Genomic DNA, 14,787 nt, shown 5'->3' with positions numbered 1-14,787 from the left:
GTGCCTTTTGCCTTCAGCCGTGATTGTGAGGCCTCCCCAGCCACGTGGAGCTGTGAGTCCAATAAACTTATTTCTTTTGTAAATTGCCTAGTCTTGGGTATGTCTTTATCAGCAGCATGAAAACAGACTAATACACAAACTAACACAGAAACTGAAAACCAAATACCGCACGTTCTCACTTGAAAGTGGGAGCTAAATGATGAGAATGAATGGACACATGGAGGGAACAACACACACTGGGGACTTTTGGAGGGTGGAGGGTGGGAGGAGGGAGAGGATCATGAGAAATACTTAATGAGTACTAGGCTTAGTACCTGGATGATGAAATAATCTGTACAACAAACCTCCACGACACAAGTTTACCTAGTAACAAACCTACACTTGTACCCCTAAACTTAAAATAAAAGTTAAACAAAGAAAAGAAACTGGTCCCTACTGGGGAAGCTATTAGGATTGGATATTTGAGTAATGGAATTTATGTAAAATGGATTTCCACATTTACAATTCATAATTTGCATAGTATGAATTGTACGCAATACCAATATATGCATTCATCACATTGTGTAATATTGTGATATTTGAAAATAATTTTAGACACATAAGAAAAGAAAAAGAAAGTAAAAGAGGAAAGAAGGAAGGGAGGGAGGGAAGGAAGAAGGAAGGAAGAAAAGAAGGAAAAGAAATAAAGGAAAAAAGAGAAAATGTGGGTTACAGAGTCAGATAACACTGCGATTTATACTAACCCTATTACTTATTAGCTCAGTGTATTTGAATAAGTTAATTAACTTTTCCCACTAAAGTTTTCTTATCTATAGAACAGAGATTAAAATAAGTACCTTACTATGTTGTTATAAGGATTAAAGATAATGTATGTAAAGTACCTGTAATATATTCAAAATTTAATAAAGTGTAATTATTATATGAAGAAGATAGATGAGATAATCTTGGTTTTATTTTATGGATCAATGAAATGGATTCTTGTTAGAATCCTTTACTGCTGATACAACTTCTACTCCTGCTTCCCATCTCCCCAGTTAAAAAAGAAATTAGAGAACTGGAAAGAAGACTAAAAGGCAGTGATAGAATAGATGCTATTTCATTCTTCTGGTAGCTACAAAGCCTTCTCTGGTAGCTGTCTATATGTACTGCATATTACAAAGAATGTATAAAAGCTTTCAGGGTATTTGTTCTGAGAAAACTGCAGCCTAAAAAGCAGCAGATGGAAGAAGTAATGAAAGGATGTGTACAGACATTAGATAGTCTAGGATGCTTCCTAGAGGCAGATTTCAACATCCCATTGCACAACTCCATTCCTCCTCGTATCCCTTTCTGCCTTCTTTCCTTACTTCCCCTTGGAGATGAACTTGGCATGAAAGGAGAGAGGCTGTGATTTCAGGCAGCTGGTCGTGCAATGAGTCTCAGCCAAACCATCAAGATCAAACTGTGTAAAATCCCTTTCAATCTTTGAGGCAGTCCTGGCAGGAGAAGCAAATGCAGTACAACTGACAACAAAGTGAAGAGTCAGGGGTACCCTACCGCCTGAAAACTGTTGCCATGTGACTCCAGAAGAAAGGTTGGAAGGAAAAATGGTTGAAACGTCAAGACCTATTTAATATACCAGGACAAATAGGTATTTTTCTTTGGGTTTTTAAAAACCAACAAATGAAAATGGTTCAAAGATCCTCTACTTAAGAAATGGAGATAATCCAGGTATATATATTGTGATTCACCTCCTCCACTCTTCTTGGTTAGGATTCCAGTTTGGGATTAAGATACATTATTAATCAAGTCTCTCATGATTTCTACTTACTTGGGGTCAGCCCTAGCTCATCTAATACGTAAAGAAAAACACCCTGCTTCATCTGGACAGTTGAGCCTATGCTTTGGAGCATGGCTGTGCGAGCAGATTAAGGGCTGGCTTTCAGCTCCACTTGCCCCTTTGGTCTGGCATCCTTGTTCAGTGAACAACTTGCACACTTATGTGTAGTAACCTTGCTCCCAAATATCAATTGACCTAGAACACATACCACGTTTCCCAGAACACATACCACGTTTCAAGGCCCAGTAATGGCGTTGAGAAAATATGAATGACCTACTAATTTATATCCCAAACAATCCTATGAGTTAGGTACTATTATCATCTACTTCTTCCAAATGAAGAAAACCAAGGTTTGAGAACCACTCAAATTACTTACAGAAGGTCACACAGATAGTAACAGAGTCAAGATTTGAACCTAGGTTTGCACGGCTCGGGACACCAATCCTTAACACTACACTCTACTCCCTTTGTAATAACAAGGTATAATTAAAATTCAAGCAATGTAACGTAAAATAATAAAAATGTCAGTTACATATCTGCATAAAGAGAAAACGTCTCTCTCTAAATCTCATTATGAAGTCTTTAGAATTGCCAAAATACAGGTCATTATTGTAAGTAATCATAACACATTGAAATCTTATAGAGACTAAAAGGAATTCATAGAGCCTGCCTAATGATCGACAGTGATTACAGTTTACACTAGTTTCCAATGCAGGATTCAAATAGTTTTTCCTGCCATCATTGAGAAACTCAGTTGAATTGATCGTTAGTCCCTGAGTTAAGTACTTCTGTATGTCATCATCTTGGCCCCTGCCTTGGTTAAGACAGAACTAAATCCTCCATGTGAGCTGTGTCTTAACTCTAGATCCAGGAAGGACAATGAGACTACAAAATGAACCGCTTGAATTGCAGAAAAATTTTTTTTACACCTTACCTCTTCATCAAAACTAATTCTGACACTGAATTATTAAATAAGCTTTGAGGATATGAAGAAACGAGCCTCGGAAATTTTTTTTACATACTAATTTCCAACCCAAGATCAAAGAAGCTTATTCAACCAGAAAATAGTCAGATTGCTGGGACTGTGGTTTAAAGTAATTCTCCATCTGGTCTGCTTTTGAAGGAACAGTGAATTAATCACATGGAAGTGTGAGTTAACAGAAAGTATAAAGCTATCCATAAACAAACAAATGAACATGCAAAAAAAATCCACGTTAGACACAAAATAGAAAGCAAAAGAATGGAGGTAGCTGTAGGCAACTCTGTACCCTAAAACATCTTTTTTACATAGAATGGAAAATTTTAGAAAATGGAGTTTATCTTTTCTTGTGAAAATGGAGAGCGATGTTTGCCAAATATTGTCAGTTCTCTGCCCACCTGTGCACGTGACAAGACTGGACTTTCATTCTTGTGTAGTTGAGTAGATCCAGGTAACTAGATTGCACCAATGAAATCTGCTCAGAAGTGATCTGTGTTATTTGGGGGCTGAACATTTAATTGAGTATGGCAGAACTTGCAAAGCTCGCATTTTACTCTAGCAAAGGACTGGCAATAACATTTTCAATGTTGGCTGATTCATCACTCTGAGTCCCTGTGTGGCTATAATGAGTAGACCCTTACTGCCAACCCAAGATATTTAAGCACTAAAATATATGTTACTATAACTCTTACTGATAATATCTTTAATGAGCACTGTGCACACAAATCTAGTGTTGGCCAGATACAAAGATAAATATGTTGTAGTCTGGATTGCCAAGGCTGCTGGATATACCTTAAAATTTAGACCACTGACTTCAAATGCAAAGTTAAGTAGCTCCTACATTCATGGCATAATGTCACCGTCATTCAATGTAATTCTACTTTTATTTTTAAAAAATATGAATGAGTACATCACATAGTGGAAGGAAATGCACTAAAATTTAAATATGGATTTTACTGGGAAGTGGCTTTTACTTTCTTCTACGTTTGTTTTACCAGTTTTCTGTAATATTTATAAAAGCATGAAATATTTTTGGGATAAAAAATTAAATTTTGGCTACACAAAAAGTAAACTTAAAAAAAGTTATCAGTTCTAGTTTTTAGAATTTATGTAATTTTACTGAAGTATATAGATGTAGTATAATTCTCATTCCAGATTGCAGGACTAATCATTCTAAACAAATCAGTCATATATAACATACTTTTTTAGTATCAACCTCACCCTATCCCATCTAGCTGCCTAAAGTGTTTTGTATTTCATTGTTTCAGAAGCATTCTGGTGAGCAAAATCATGTACATGGAATACCTCATCAAATTCTGTCTTAGCAAGGCTGATTTCTTTAAAGTATGCTGCACAAATACACTTTTATGGCTCTTCACTTCATGCGGTCATCTTCAAGGACTTAGTATTTACTATGGCCTCTTTCTCCTGTAAATATGAAAAATCCATTTCAGATTACACTGTCATTTTCTGTGATTTTAATGAATTATGAAAGTCTGATCTTATAAGACTCTTCCACCCATATCTTCCTCCAGCTCCCCACACTTTGCATTTCCTATTGCCTCTGGGCCTGAAGTTTCATTCATTTGAAAACTATTCTTGGAAAGATCTCCCCTCCTCCAGCTGTTAATCTGTCATTAAGGGACCATAAGTCATTCAGATATACTACACTATTATGCAACCTCAACAGAGTGGAAAAAATCATTTGCTTCACTGTCAGTGTAAAAACTTTTATCTTCTTTGACAGTTTTATTTAGAAAACTTCAGCTTTATTTTAATTTGATTCTAATGATGGCTTTCAGAAAATGATTTGAGTAAGTAAAAGTTTAGTGCAATGACAGCTGTCATGATTTCTGTGGTGGTTTCTCTCAAGGAGTATTTATTGAAAAGATGCATTTCAAATACAGTGCATCATTTTTTGGCACAGTGGATGGGAGTTAATTATTCAGAGCTGGTAATGTGGTAGTATTTACTCAGTGGGGAATTTAAGTAAGAAAGGTCCATTTGTTTTATCTTCTCTCTCTTTCCTAGCCAATGCTTCCTTGAGCAAAACTGAGATTCGCAGAAATTCCCATGGCATTTGAACGTACGGTAATTGCTGTTGATTGTCCTTACAAGGTAAAATGGCCATCACATTTTCTAATAATAATAATGATGGCTTGAAATGAATTCAGAGTGCAGTGGGTAATGAATGGATTTTTTTAGTTCAATTTTTTATGTGGGCTGCTGTGTGGAAATAAAGGGTAGAGGTATTTATAACAATCTGAAGCTGCTTTATTTTGGAAGTATATTGATGGAATTAAGCATAATTATGGCTCTCACTAAATTTTCAAACTCATTTTCATGTAGTGGGGAATACTAACCACATATGACCTTGGAAGTCTGGAATGAATTTATCCTTGGTTGGTGGTGGTTGAGACACAGAGACCCAAGTCTTCATTCTGAAAATAATTTTATTTGGAAGTGTCTTTATCAGCTTTCCACAAGGCCCAAATAATGGACCAACTCAACAATGGCAGTTCATTTAGGTATCAATAATTTTGCTATAGAATATCTTGCCTTATAGAAATAAAGGCACAATACTGAGAGCTGAAGAAGCAAAAGTATGGATATCTGCATATCTTCAGTCATAAAGATGTATATGTAAGCAATCTGAAAAAGCATCACTGTACAACTGCGAAATTAATAACACTTTAAACGATTTTAAGATTGCATTGTGGTTTCAAAGAACAACAAGTTAAGGTTAGCTCAGGAATGAACATTTAATGTAAAATGTGTGGTGGATTTTTTTCTCTTAAGGCTTATTTTATTTCAGAATTATAATGCTATAAAATGACTAACAAGTAAAATATAAGTCAAAGAGAAATAATCCTCTGCTTGCTTTGTTTGTCTGGATGCAGAGAGGGCTGGAAAAGTGTTGCTTTGCAACTCTTGAAGAGAAAGCCTTGTAGAAGAGTGTCTTCAGATATCACAAAGATTTGTTTCAAATAGTTATTGAAGCAATGCATTGTCTCTGGGGAAGCTGAGATATTCCAATAAGAGATGACACTAAACATTAGGCTTTACATTTTGTAATTTTTTGTCAGGAATTAAGTGAAAGGGTGAAAGTTCTTTCTTATTTCTTCTTTTTTCCAGATTGCATCTTTATGCTAAGTTTCTCAGCCTTCACTGATGTAAAAGCACATTAGTAAGAGGATTATGTTTACCATTCTACCCTAATTATTTTAAATGGAAAAGTTCAAACTAAACAATGAAGCTTTTCTAAATCTGAAAATGTTTCCAATCTGAAGATCCAAAAGCCCCAATATATAAGCTCTGTCTGCATAATTTAGGCATGATGGTAAACACAGCTTTGAGAAATTTTAAGCCATGCTTTCTAGACAGCATTAGCTTTTATCCTCACTAGATGAAATCTTATAATACCTTGCTGAATTGTTCCATTGTGTTTAAACAAAAAACATACAGATTTGGCGAATGATAAAAAGGACATTAATTTCAAAATATCTGAAAGAAGACAATTCACTACTTAATAAAAAGTTGCACATTGGGCCACCATCTAATCCGTGTAGATAAGTATTTTGTTAGTTAACACCAGTCTAAGTTTATTCAGCAAACATATAAAAGGCTGGATGGTATTCCAAAATAGTAATCCTGAAAAGAGGTGCTTTGATGTCTGCTATAATTCATATGTTTGTTTGTTTAACTGCTTGCATTTAATCTTTCTTTTTGTATGTGGGTCTATTTGGCTTGGGTATGGGTAATTTATAATTGTGCCATATGTCCCTCCTACGCAGGAAAAATGGGCTCTACAAAGTCAATCCTCTGGACCTCATTAGCAGACTTTGGACAGAGTGAGAGGGATGAGGGAAAATCATTCCTTCTCTATGCACAGACACAGTGATGTTACCCAGCTGGTTCACCCAGACATCACAGGTGCACACCAGTTCCCCAGCTGGGCATTTCCAGGGTCAGAGCCAGCAGACATGGAAATAAGAAAGACTCGTTACCCATCCAGTCCTTTGGAACCAATTCTATATTTACATAGACAGCAAGCTCAAGCAATCATACTATTTTGATTCCTTCTGGGGTATTTTTAAATATTATTCAGGTGTCCTAAGAACCTACTTAAATACTTACAAATTTTTCAGTCCCATTTGCTTTTGTTTGTAATGGTTCAGAATTTGTTTTCAGGTAGTTCAAAAAGCGAAAAATCTAGTTTGGAATTTAATCAAGCTTATAGGAACTATTGAGCTATTCACTGCCAATGTATATATTATTAAAACCACAAACTAAAAGTGCTTGTTGGAAGAGGCATCATTAAATAAACAGATTATTGTTTAATGTTTAAATAAAACTCCTTGGAATAATGTCTTTGAGGTAATGCAGAAGCCATTGTAATCTTAACAATTCTCCGCCCTACCCTGAAGGACATTATCTTTCTTTTACACAATCAGACCAAAATGAAGAAATATAATAAGAATTGTTAAGATTTATTTACAGACACTATATCTACATTACTTAATTTAATTCTAATAATAAGCATATAACATTGCTTTTATCCTTTTATTATAGGCCAACAAACTGAATCTTAAGGAAATGTTGAGATTATAGTCTGCCTGGCTCCAAATCCTGAGCTTTTAAACAATTTACTACTACATGAGGTTTCTACACAAAGAAATATTCTGCTAAATAACCAAGTCATTCCATCTCTTCCTCCCTCAGCTCTCTCCATGTTTGGTAACAGGTATGACACTTGTGTTTTCTTTTTCAATTTGCTACTTAAATAAGTAAAAATACCATATGGTGATTAAGATCATGCTGCTTAGAGTTTAGTTAAGCCTGAGTTTTAATTCCATCTCCTCCTCTTACAGACTTTGACCTAGGGCAAGTTACTTAATTTTTTTGAGTATAAGCTACTTTTATTTATTTGTTTATTTATTTATTTATGTACTTATTTATTTTTGAGACAGGGTCTCATTTTGTCACCCAGTCTGAGGGGCAGTGGTGCAATCACACAGCTCATTAGCTAGGACTACTGGCACCTGACACCATATCCAGCTACCTTTCTTTGTTTTTTGTAGAGATGGTATCTCACTATATTGCCCAAGTTAGTCTCAAACTCCTGGCCTCAAGAAGTCCTCCTGTCTCAGCCTCCCGAAGCACTGGGATTACAGGTGTGAGCCACCATGCCCCACCTTAAGCATTAATTTTTTGGTCCATAAAAAGGGACATGACAATTCTTATCTTCTATGGTTGTTTTAAAGATTAGTTGAGATAATGTATGCAAAGCATTTAGCACAGTGCCTTGTATATAATAAATCCTGGATAAATGGTAGCCAGTTTTGTTGATACCATATAATTTAAATATTGCTGTGTGTTATAACTCCAATATCACCCTATTTCTATTGTCATCACATTTAATTTAACTCCCATGCCTGGGCTGGAACTCATATCTGTATACCAAGCCTTCATTTCTCAATGCCAGGAGGTTAGCGCCAAGTGGCTGGAACAAGGCATGCACGTGTAGTATGTGCAGAACTGATCTCAGTAGAGCTTTTAGTAAATCCGAATCAATGATACCCACAGTCCATCCACTAAGGGCGCAAGTCCTAGTAGTCACTTAAGACTCCTCACTGTCTTCAACCCCCACTTGTGATCAGTCACCCTGTTCGTTCTGTCTCCCAATGCTCACTTTATACCATTGCTCCAACCTTAGGTCAGACACCAACCTTCTCTTTTCTGCTCTATTGTTTCCTCCTGTATTCCTGCCTCTAATCTCAGCTCTGCCATGAGACAGATGACAATTGTATGTATTTAATTCTGTAACTCCTTCTTATAATGGCTCTCTAGTCTATCTAGCAGGACTCCTGCATGAAAGAACTCACTGGAAGTTAAGAAGAAAGCATTAGAATTAGCATTAGAATTAGAATTTTCTTTTTGTTTCATAATTTTATTCTTTCTAAAATATTTTTGTATATGTCTGTAATATATATATTTTATAATGTACGTGATATAGTAGTAAAATAGATACATGTGTGGTGGTTCATTTTATGTGTTAAGTTTGCCTAGGCTACAGTACCCAGATACTTGGTCAAATGCATCTGGATGTTACTATGAAGGTATTTTTCAGATGAGATTAACTTGAAATTCATAGACTTGCAGTAAAGCAGATTACCCTCAATAACGTGGTTAGGCCTCATCCAATCAGTTGAAGTGCATGAGAAAAAGACTGACTTCCCCTGGAGAGAGAACTCTCAACAGACTGGCTTCAGAGTCCCAATGTAACATCAACTCTTCCTTCAGTCTCCAGGCTGCTGGGCTGCCCTGTAAATTTCAGACTTGCTAGCCTCCACAATCATATGAGCCAATTCCCTAAAATAAATCTCACTCGCTCTCTTTCTCACTTTCTTGAATATATGTTCATTCTATTGGTTCCATTTTTCTGGTGAACCCTGAGTATTACGACATATTTTACAGAAACACATGTAACATGCTCAAAAGGTTTTCAAAAAAATTTTAATCTTGACTCAATAATTTTACCAATGGGTAGCATGTCAAAATAAATCTCACTCACTCTCTTTCTCACTTTCTTGAATATATATTCATTCTATTGGTTCTACTTTTCTGGAGAACCCTGACTGTTACAACATATTTTACAGAAATACATGTAACATGCTCAAAAGGTTTTCAAAAAAAATTTTAATCTGTGCTCAATAATTTTACGAGTGTGTAGCATGTCCCCAAATTTTGGAGACTAGCTGTCTCTATGACAAAGTCTAAACTCCTAAGTGTTTAGACTCATGAGGGACCTTCATGAGCTGACCCTTGCCTGGCTCACTAGTCTCCTGGGCTGCCATGCCACCACACACATACCAAGCACTTACCATTCAGAAGGGTTTGGAATCCAACAGATTTGTGGACATTTTTACATTTGCTAGCATTTCACTCTGCCCATAGTTCTACCCCCAAACTTTGCTGCATTTGTCTTATAAACTACTGAACTTTTGTTGGGCTCAGTTCGTGTGTCCCCTCTTCTGAGAAACTATCTCCCCTAGACATATTTAGGTTCTCTTTTCTTTCTATTTCTAAGTGCCCACTATAGACCTAATTATGTCAATTATCCTATTATTTTGTAACTATTTATTGGCATGTCTTTTCACTAGACTGTGGGATTCTTAAGAAGAGATTGTTTTCTTATATGTTTTTATATTTCCAAATCTGAACAGAGTAGATAGCAAATATATGGTGAATTGAGTCACCATGGCTGGACTGCTGTTCAATATACACCCAAATACTCAATTTTGCATGCAAGAGAGTATGAAGCTGAAAAGCATCTCCATGTTCTACAAATCCAAACCCTTGAGTTTACACATGAGAATAACTAAGACCCAGAGGGATAACTTGCCCCAAATCACAAAGCCAGGAAGAGGCAGAGCCAGAAAGAGAATACAGTTTGGTTTTCATGTTGTCCAGAACTATTTTCACTACTCCATATGGTTGAGTGTGATATATTTCAGGTGCACATACATGTTTTCTGAGTATCTGCATGTTTCTAAAACACAAACATAGGCAGTATGGAATATGTAATCACAAACCAGTCAACACTCATGAGAAGATGGTGAAAACCTAACTGTGATTTTTCTTGACCACCAGATAAACAGCTGTTACAATTTCTTGCCCCATGCTTCCAAAAACAGAAGAGACTTTACGGACAAATTGATCTTTTTAGACACTGATCTTGCTACTTGGTTATGCTGTTTTCAAAGAATAGCGCCAATAAGTGACATCTGATTAATTTTTAAAGTATAATTTCTCTTTTCACCATTACTGTTTTGAGCGACAAGAAGAATCCAATGGAAATGTTTAAAGAATTTACACCAACAACTACAATTTACCTAACTTTACCTAACTCCAAAGCAAACTTAGGTCCATCATTCATTCATTCATTTTGTCACAGAGGCTCAATAATACTATCTCTCAAGCCACTGTCGCAAACTGAATATCTAATAGCTTTCTGGATATTCCTACATGGTGGACTGGCATGGTTTTGAAATAATTCTGCCCAGAGCTAAACTCATTTCCTTTTCTCAAATATAGTTTTCTCCTGTTTTTGTTTGGTATTTTGAATCATCATGGGTGAATCGCTGTATAATACATACCCAGATACTCAATTTCGAATGAAAGTGATGAATTACTGTATAATATGCACCCAGATACTCAATTTTGCATAAAGGAAGCCTCACCTCAGTTCAGGTCATCATCAACTAGTTTCTTTTAACTGAGTGTCTGTCTGAACAAATGAAACTAACCCATTTCATTTCTACTTCCAATACAGACTTCCCTTCACAATAATTTTTCTACTTCTAAAAGTGGCACCATTATTCTCTCAGATTATCAAGGAAATTTTTGAAATCAGTTTTCCTACCAGGATTAGACTTAAGCCCCCAGTTCCTCCTACACGTCCATATACATTGTCCCTCAAACCTTTTTCTGATTGAATCTAATATCTTGCTGTGAATTCTGTCAGTGGTTTGCTCATTATGACTCAAAAGTATTGACAAAGTCCCTCTGCCTATGTTATTTGACATGGAATCTTCTATCCCTTTTGACTGAAAAGCCACCTGTCTGGCTACCTCTTCTAATTATTCTGCTCATCATTTGAGGGAGAAATTGCTAATGTGATTAGTCAGAACTTAGCCAAGAGCATGGTTATTCTGTTCTAAAGATTAGTATGTATGAGAGGTGTTTCCTTTTATACTCATTTCTCCCACATGATAAGTATACCCCCAAGGAGGGCACAGATTTGAGGTAGGTCTGGCCAGGTATCTCTGTTCTTATGTTATCTCTTCCATGCTAACAAATAAGTGATGAGTTAAGCTTTGGTCTACTCTGCAGACAGAGTCACTGCAAATAGAAGAAGGAATCAATAATTTTGCTTTAAGTTATATATGATAGTTCAGTTTTACAAAGATTCTGTATGTTGAATTTGAAGCACTGATTCAGCTATTATAGACACAATTTTTCACATTTGATGAAAAATGCTAACATGAGTTTAAGAAGTTAAACAAAAACCCATTTAAGTTAGCTCAAAGTAAAGCACATCAAGGCATGTCATAGTCAAATTTCTGAAATACAATGATATAACAGAATATCTTAGATAACCTAGGGAAAAAAACATTAAATATAAGGGTCCAATGATTCAAATGAGGGCTAAATTTTTATGTGAAACCATGGAGGTCAGGAGACAATGGGATGACATTTTTAAAGTGCTAAATGAAAAGAAAAACTGTCAACCTAGAATTTTATATGTAATAAAAATATTTCTCAGATTGGAAGGCAAAACAAGGTCATTTTCAGACAAACAAATGATGAGCTATCTGTTGATAGTAGGTGAATATTAAAAGAAATGTTAAAGAACATTCTGTGGGGAGAAGAATAGATATAGTAGATGCAAATTTGGATCCATACGAAGAACTGTTGAGATCTGCAAATGATAAATGTGTGAATAAATATAGTTTTTAAAATTTTTTTAACTTTTAAAAAAGATAATTTAACTTCTTAAAACAAAAATAACAATATATTGTGGCTTTAAATACATATGAAAGTAAAATATGTGCAACAAGAGCACAACAAAGGCGGGATAGGTAATGAAACCATAGTGTTGTTAAGTTTATAGATTATATTTGAAGTGGCACAATATTATTTTAAGATATAATGTGATAAAGACACATGTAGATTGTAGAGAAAACATATACACACACAACAAGCAAAGCAAAGAAAAGAGTTGTGACTAATATACCAATGAAAAAGTGGAGGAGAGTACTGAAAAATATTCAAAATAAAGGTGTAAAAGAAGGGAGATATCAAAGAACAGATGCATACATAGAAAATCAATAGCAAAATGGCAGGCTTAAACCAATCAGATGAACAATTGCATTAAATGCAAATAAACTAGGGCCTCTTCTGTAATGACTGAGTAGTTCATAGAGGATGATGCCCTGTCACAGATGATGATATAAGTTCTAGACAAAATGCAAACCAAACAAATAAACAATCAATAAGTAGTGATTGACGGCAACAAAGAGCTAACAACAAACGTAGCCAGATTCTGGAGGGAAGCAGACACTTGGAAAAACACAACAACAGAAGATGAATTAACAGGTCTTACACCTTTTATCCTGAGGGCAAATGAAATTTAGCAACATGTCGGGATTAAATTTTTAATGGAAAAGTTTATAGTCTTTCTGGTCTGAAGAACTATAGGACAGAGTTTGTGGAAATCACAGCTGCATAAAAGAAGTGTGTATACTGATTAAGAGAGCCCTGATTTCTTTGTGTAAACTCAACCCAAATGTCTGACTTATCTTTGAAACATACATGTGTGGGACAGACTACAGCTAAGGATAAAAAATTGTGCTAAGAGTTGAGCTGCTTACAAGAAAAAGAGTTTGCAGTTTAAGACCAACTAGGAATTTCCAGAATCCAGAGTCTCCACAATATAACATTCAAATGTCCAAGATATAAATTACTCTATTTATGAGGTGCTGGAAAAGGTACTCATTAGTGTAATAAAATAGCAATCAAAGAAGACCAACACTGAGATGACCCAGTTCTTAGGATTAATGTGCATGGATTTCAAAGCAGTATTATAATAATTAACCTCAAGGATGAAATAATATATGCTCACAATAACTGAAAAGAAAGGACATCTCATCAGAGAGGAATAAAATGTAAAAAACAACCAAATGGGAATTGTAAAGCCAAAAAATACAATACATTAAAACAATTCCACTGAGATGATCAGTAAGAAGGAAATGACAGAGAAAACAGGCACTAAATTTGAAAATAGATCAACAGATGTTATACATTTTGAAACCTAAAAAAAAAAAAAAAAAAAAAGTAAAGAACAGATCTTCTCAGACTATGAGGGAAAAAAAAAAAAAAGACTATCAGCAGTGGGAGAGAGTGAGAAGAGGAGAGAGAAAATATTTGAGGAAATAATGGCTGAAAATACCCCCATTTTTTTTTTTTTTTTAAAAAGAGAATTTACAAATCCAAAAACGTATTGCGTTTTTGGAGTATGAATAGTACAAAGTACAAAGTACAAAATATAATGTACAAAGCAGGAAAAGTACAAAATATAATGGCAAGAGACTATAATAGAGTCAAACTTCTAAAAACCTAAGATAAAAGGAAAAATCCTGAAGCAGCCAAAGAAAAATGACACCGTATAGAGCAAACAATAAGTTAAAAAAAAAAAAATGAAGGCAAGAGGCAGTAGGGAAACATCTTCAAAATACTTTTAAAAAAAGTCTCTCCCCAATCAAACAAAATTTTTTTAGAGACAGGGTCGCCTTATGTTGCCAAGACTGGTCACGAATTCTTAGGGTCAAATGATCTTCCTGCCTCAGCCTCTCCAGTAGCAGGGAATACAGGTGTGTGCCACCATAGCCAGCCACAAATTCTATGTCCAACAAAATGCTTTTCAAGAAACAAATGAAAAAACATATGTTCATGGTGGGGGGAAAAGAACTTATCCTCAGTATAGCTGCACTATAAGACATACTAAACGAAGCTGTTCATGAGGAAGTAAAATAATACAAAAGGAAAACTCTGGTTTTCAGACAAGAATTATCATTATAAAAATGTTGAATATATGGATAAATAAAAGAGACTATTTTTATCTTAATTTTAAACAATACCTAGGACTGATTAAAGCAAAAATTATAACATTGTAGTGTATGTAATGGATTTAGATGTAATGCATAAGACAACTACGGTATAAGGGAATTGGGGGAGATAAATGAATCTATAATGTTGCAAGGTGTATAGATTTTTCAAGAACTAGTACAATATTTACTCTAAGTAAACTTTGAAAAGTCAAGGATACATCCTGAAATTCCTAGAACATCCAATAAAATTAATAAAAAGAGGTATAGCTAAAAAGGCAATAGGTAATTAAAATTACTTTCCAAAATATAAATAGGCT

The sequence above is a fragment of the Theropithecus gelada genome, chromosome 2 (genome assembly GCF_003255815.1).
Source record: "Theropithecus gelada isolate Dixy chromosome 2, Tgel_1.0, whole genome shotgun sequence".
NCBI lineage: Eukaryota > Metazoa > Chordata > Mammalia > Primates > Cercopithecidae > Theropithecus > Theropithecus gelada.
This window is presented reverse-complemented; position numbering follows the sequence as displayed.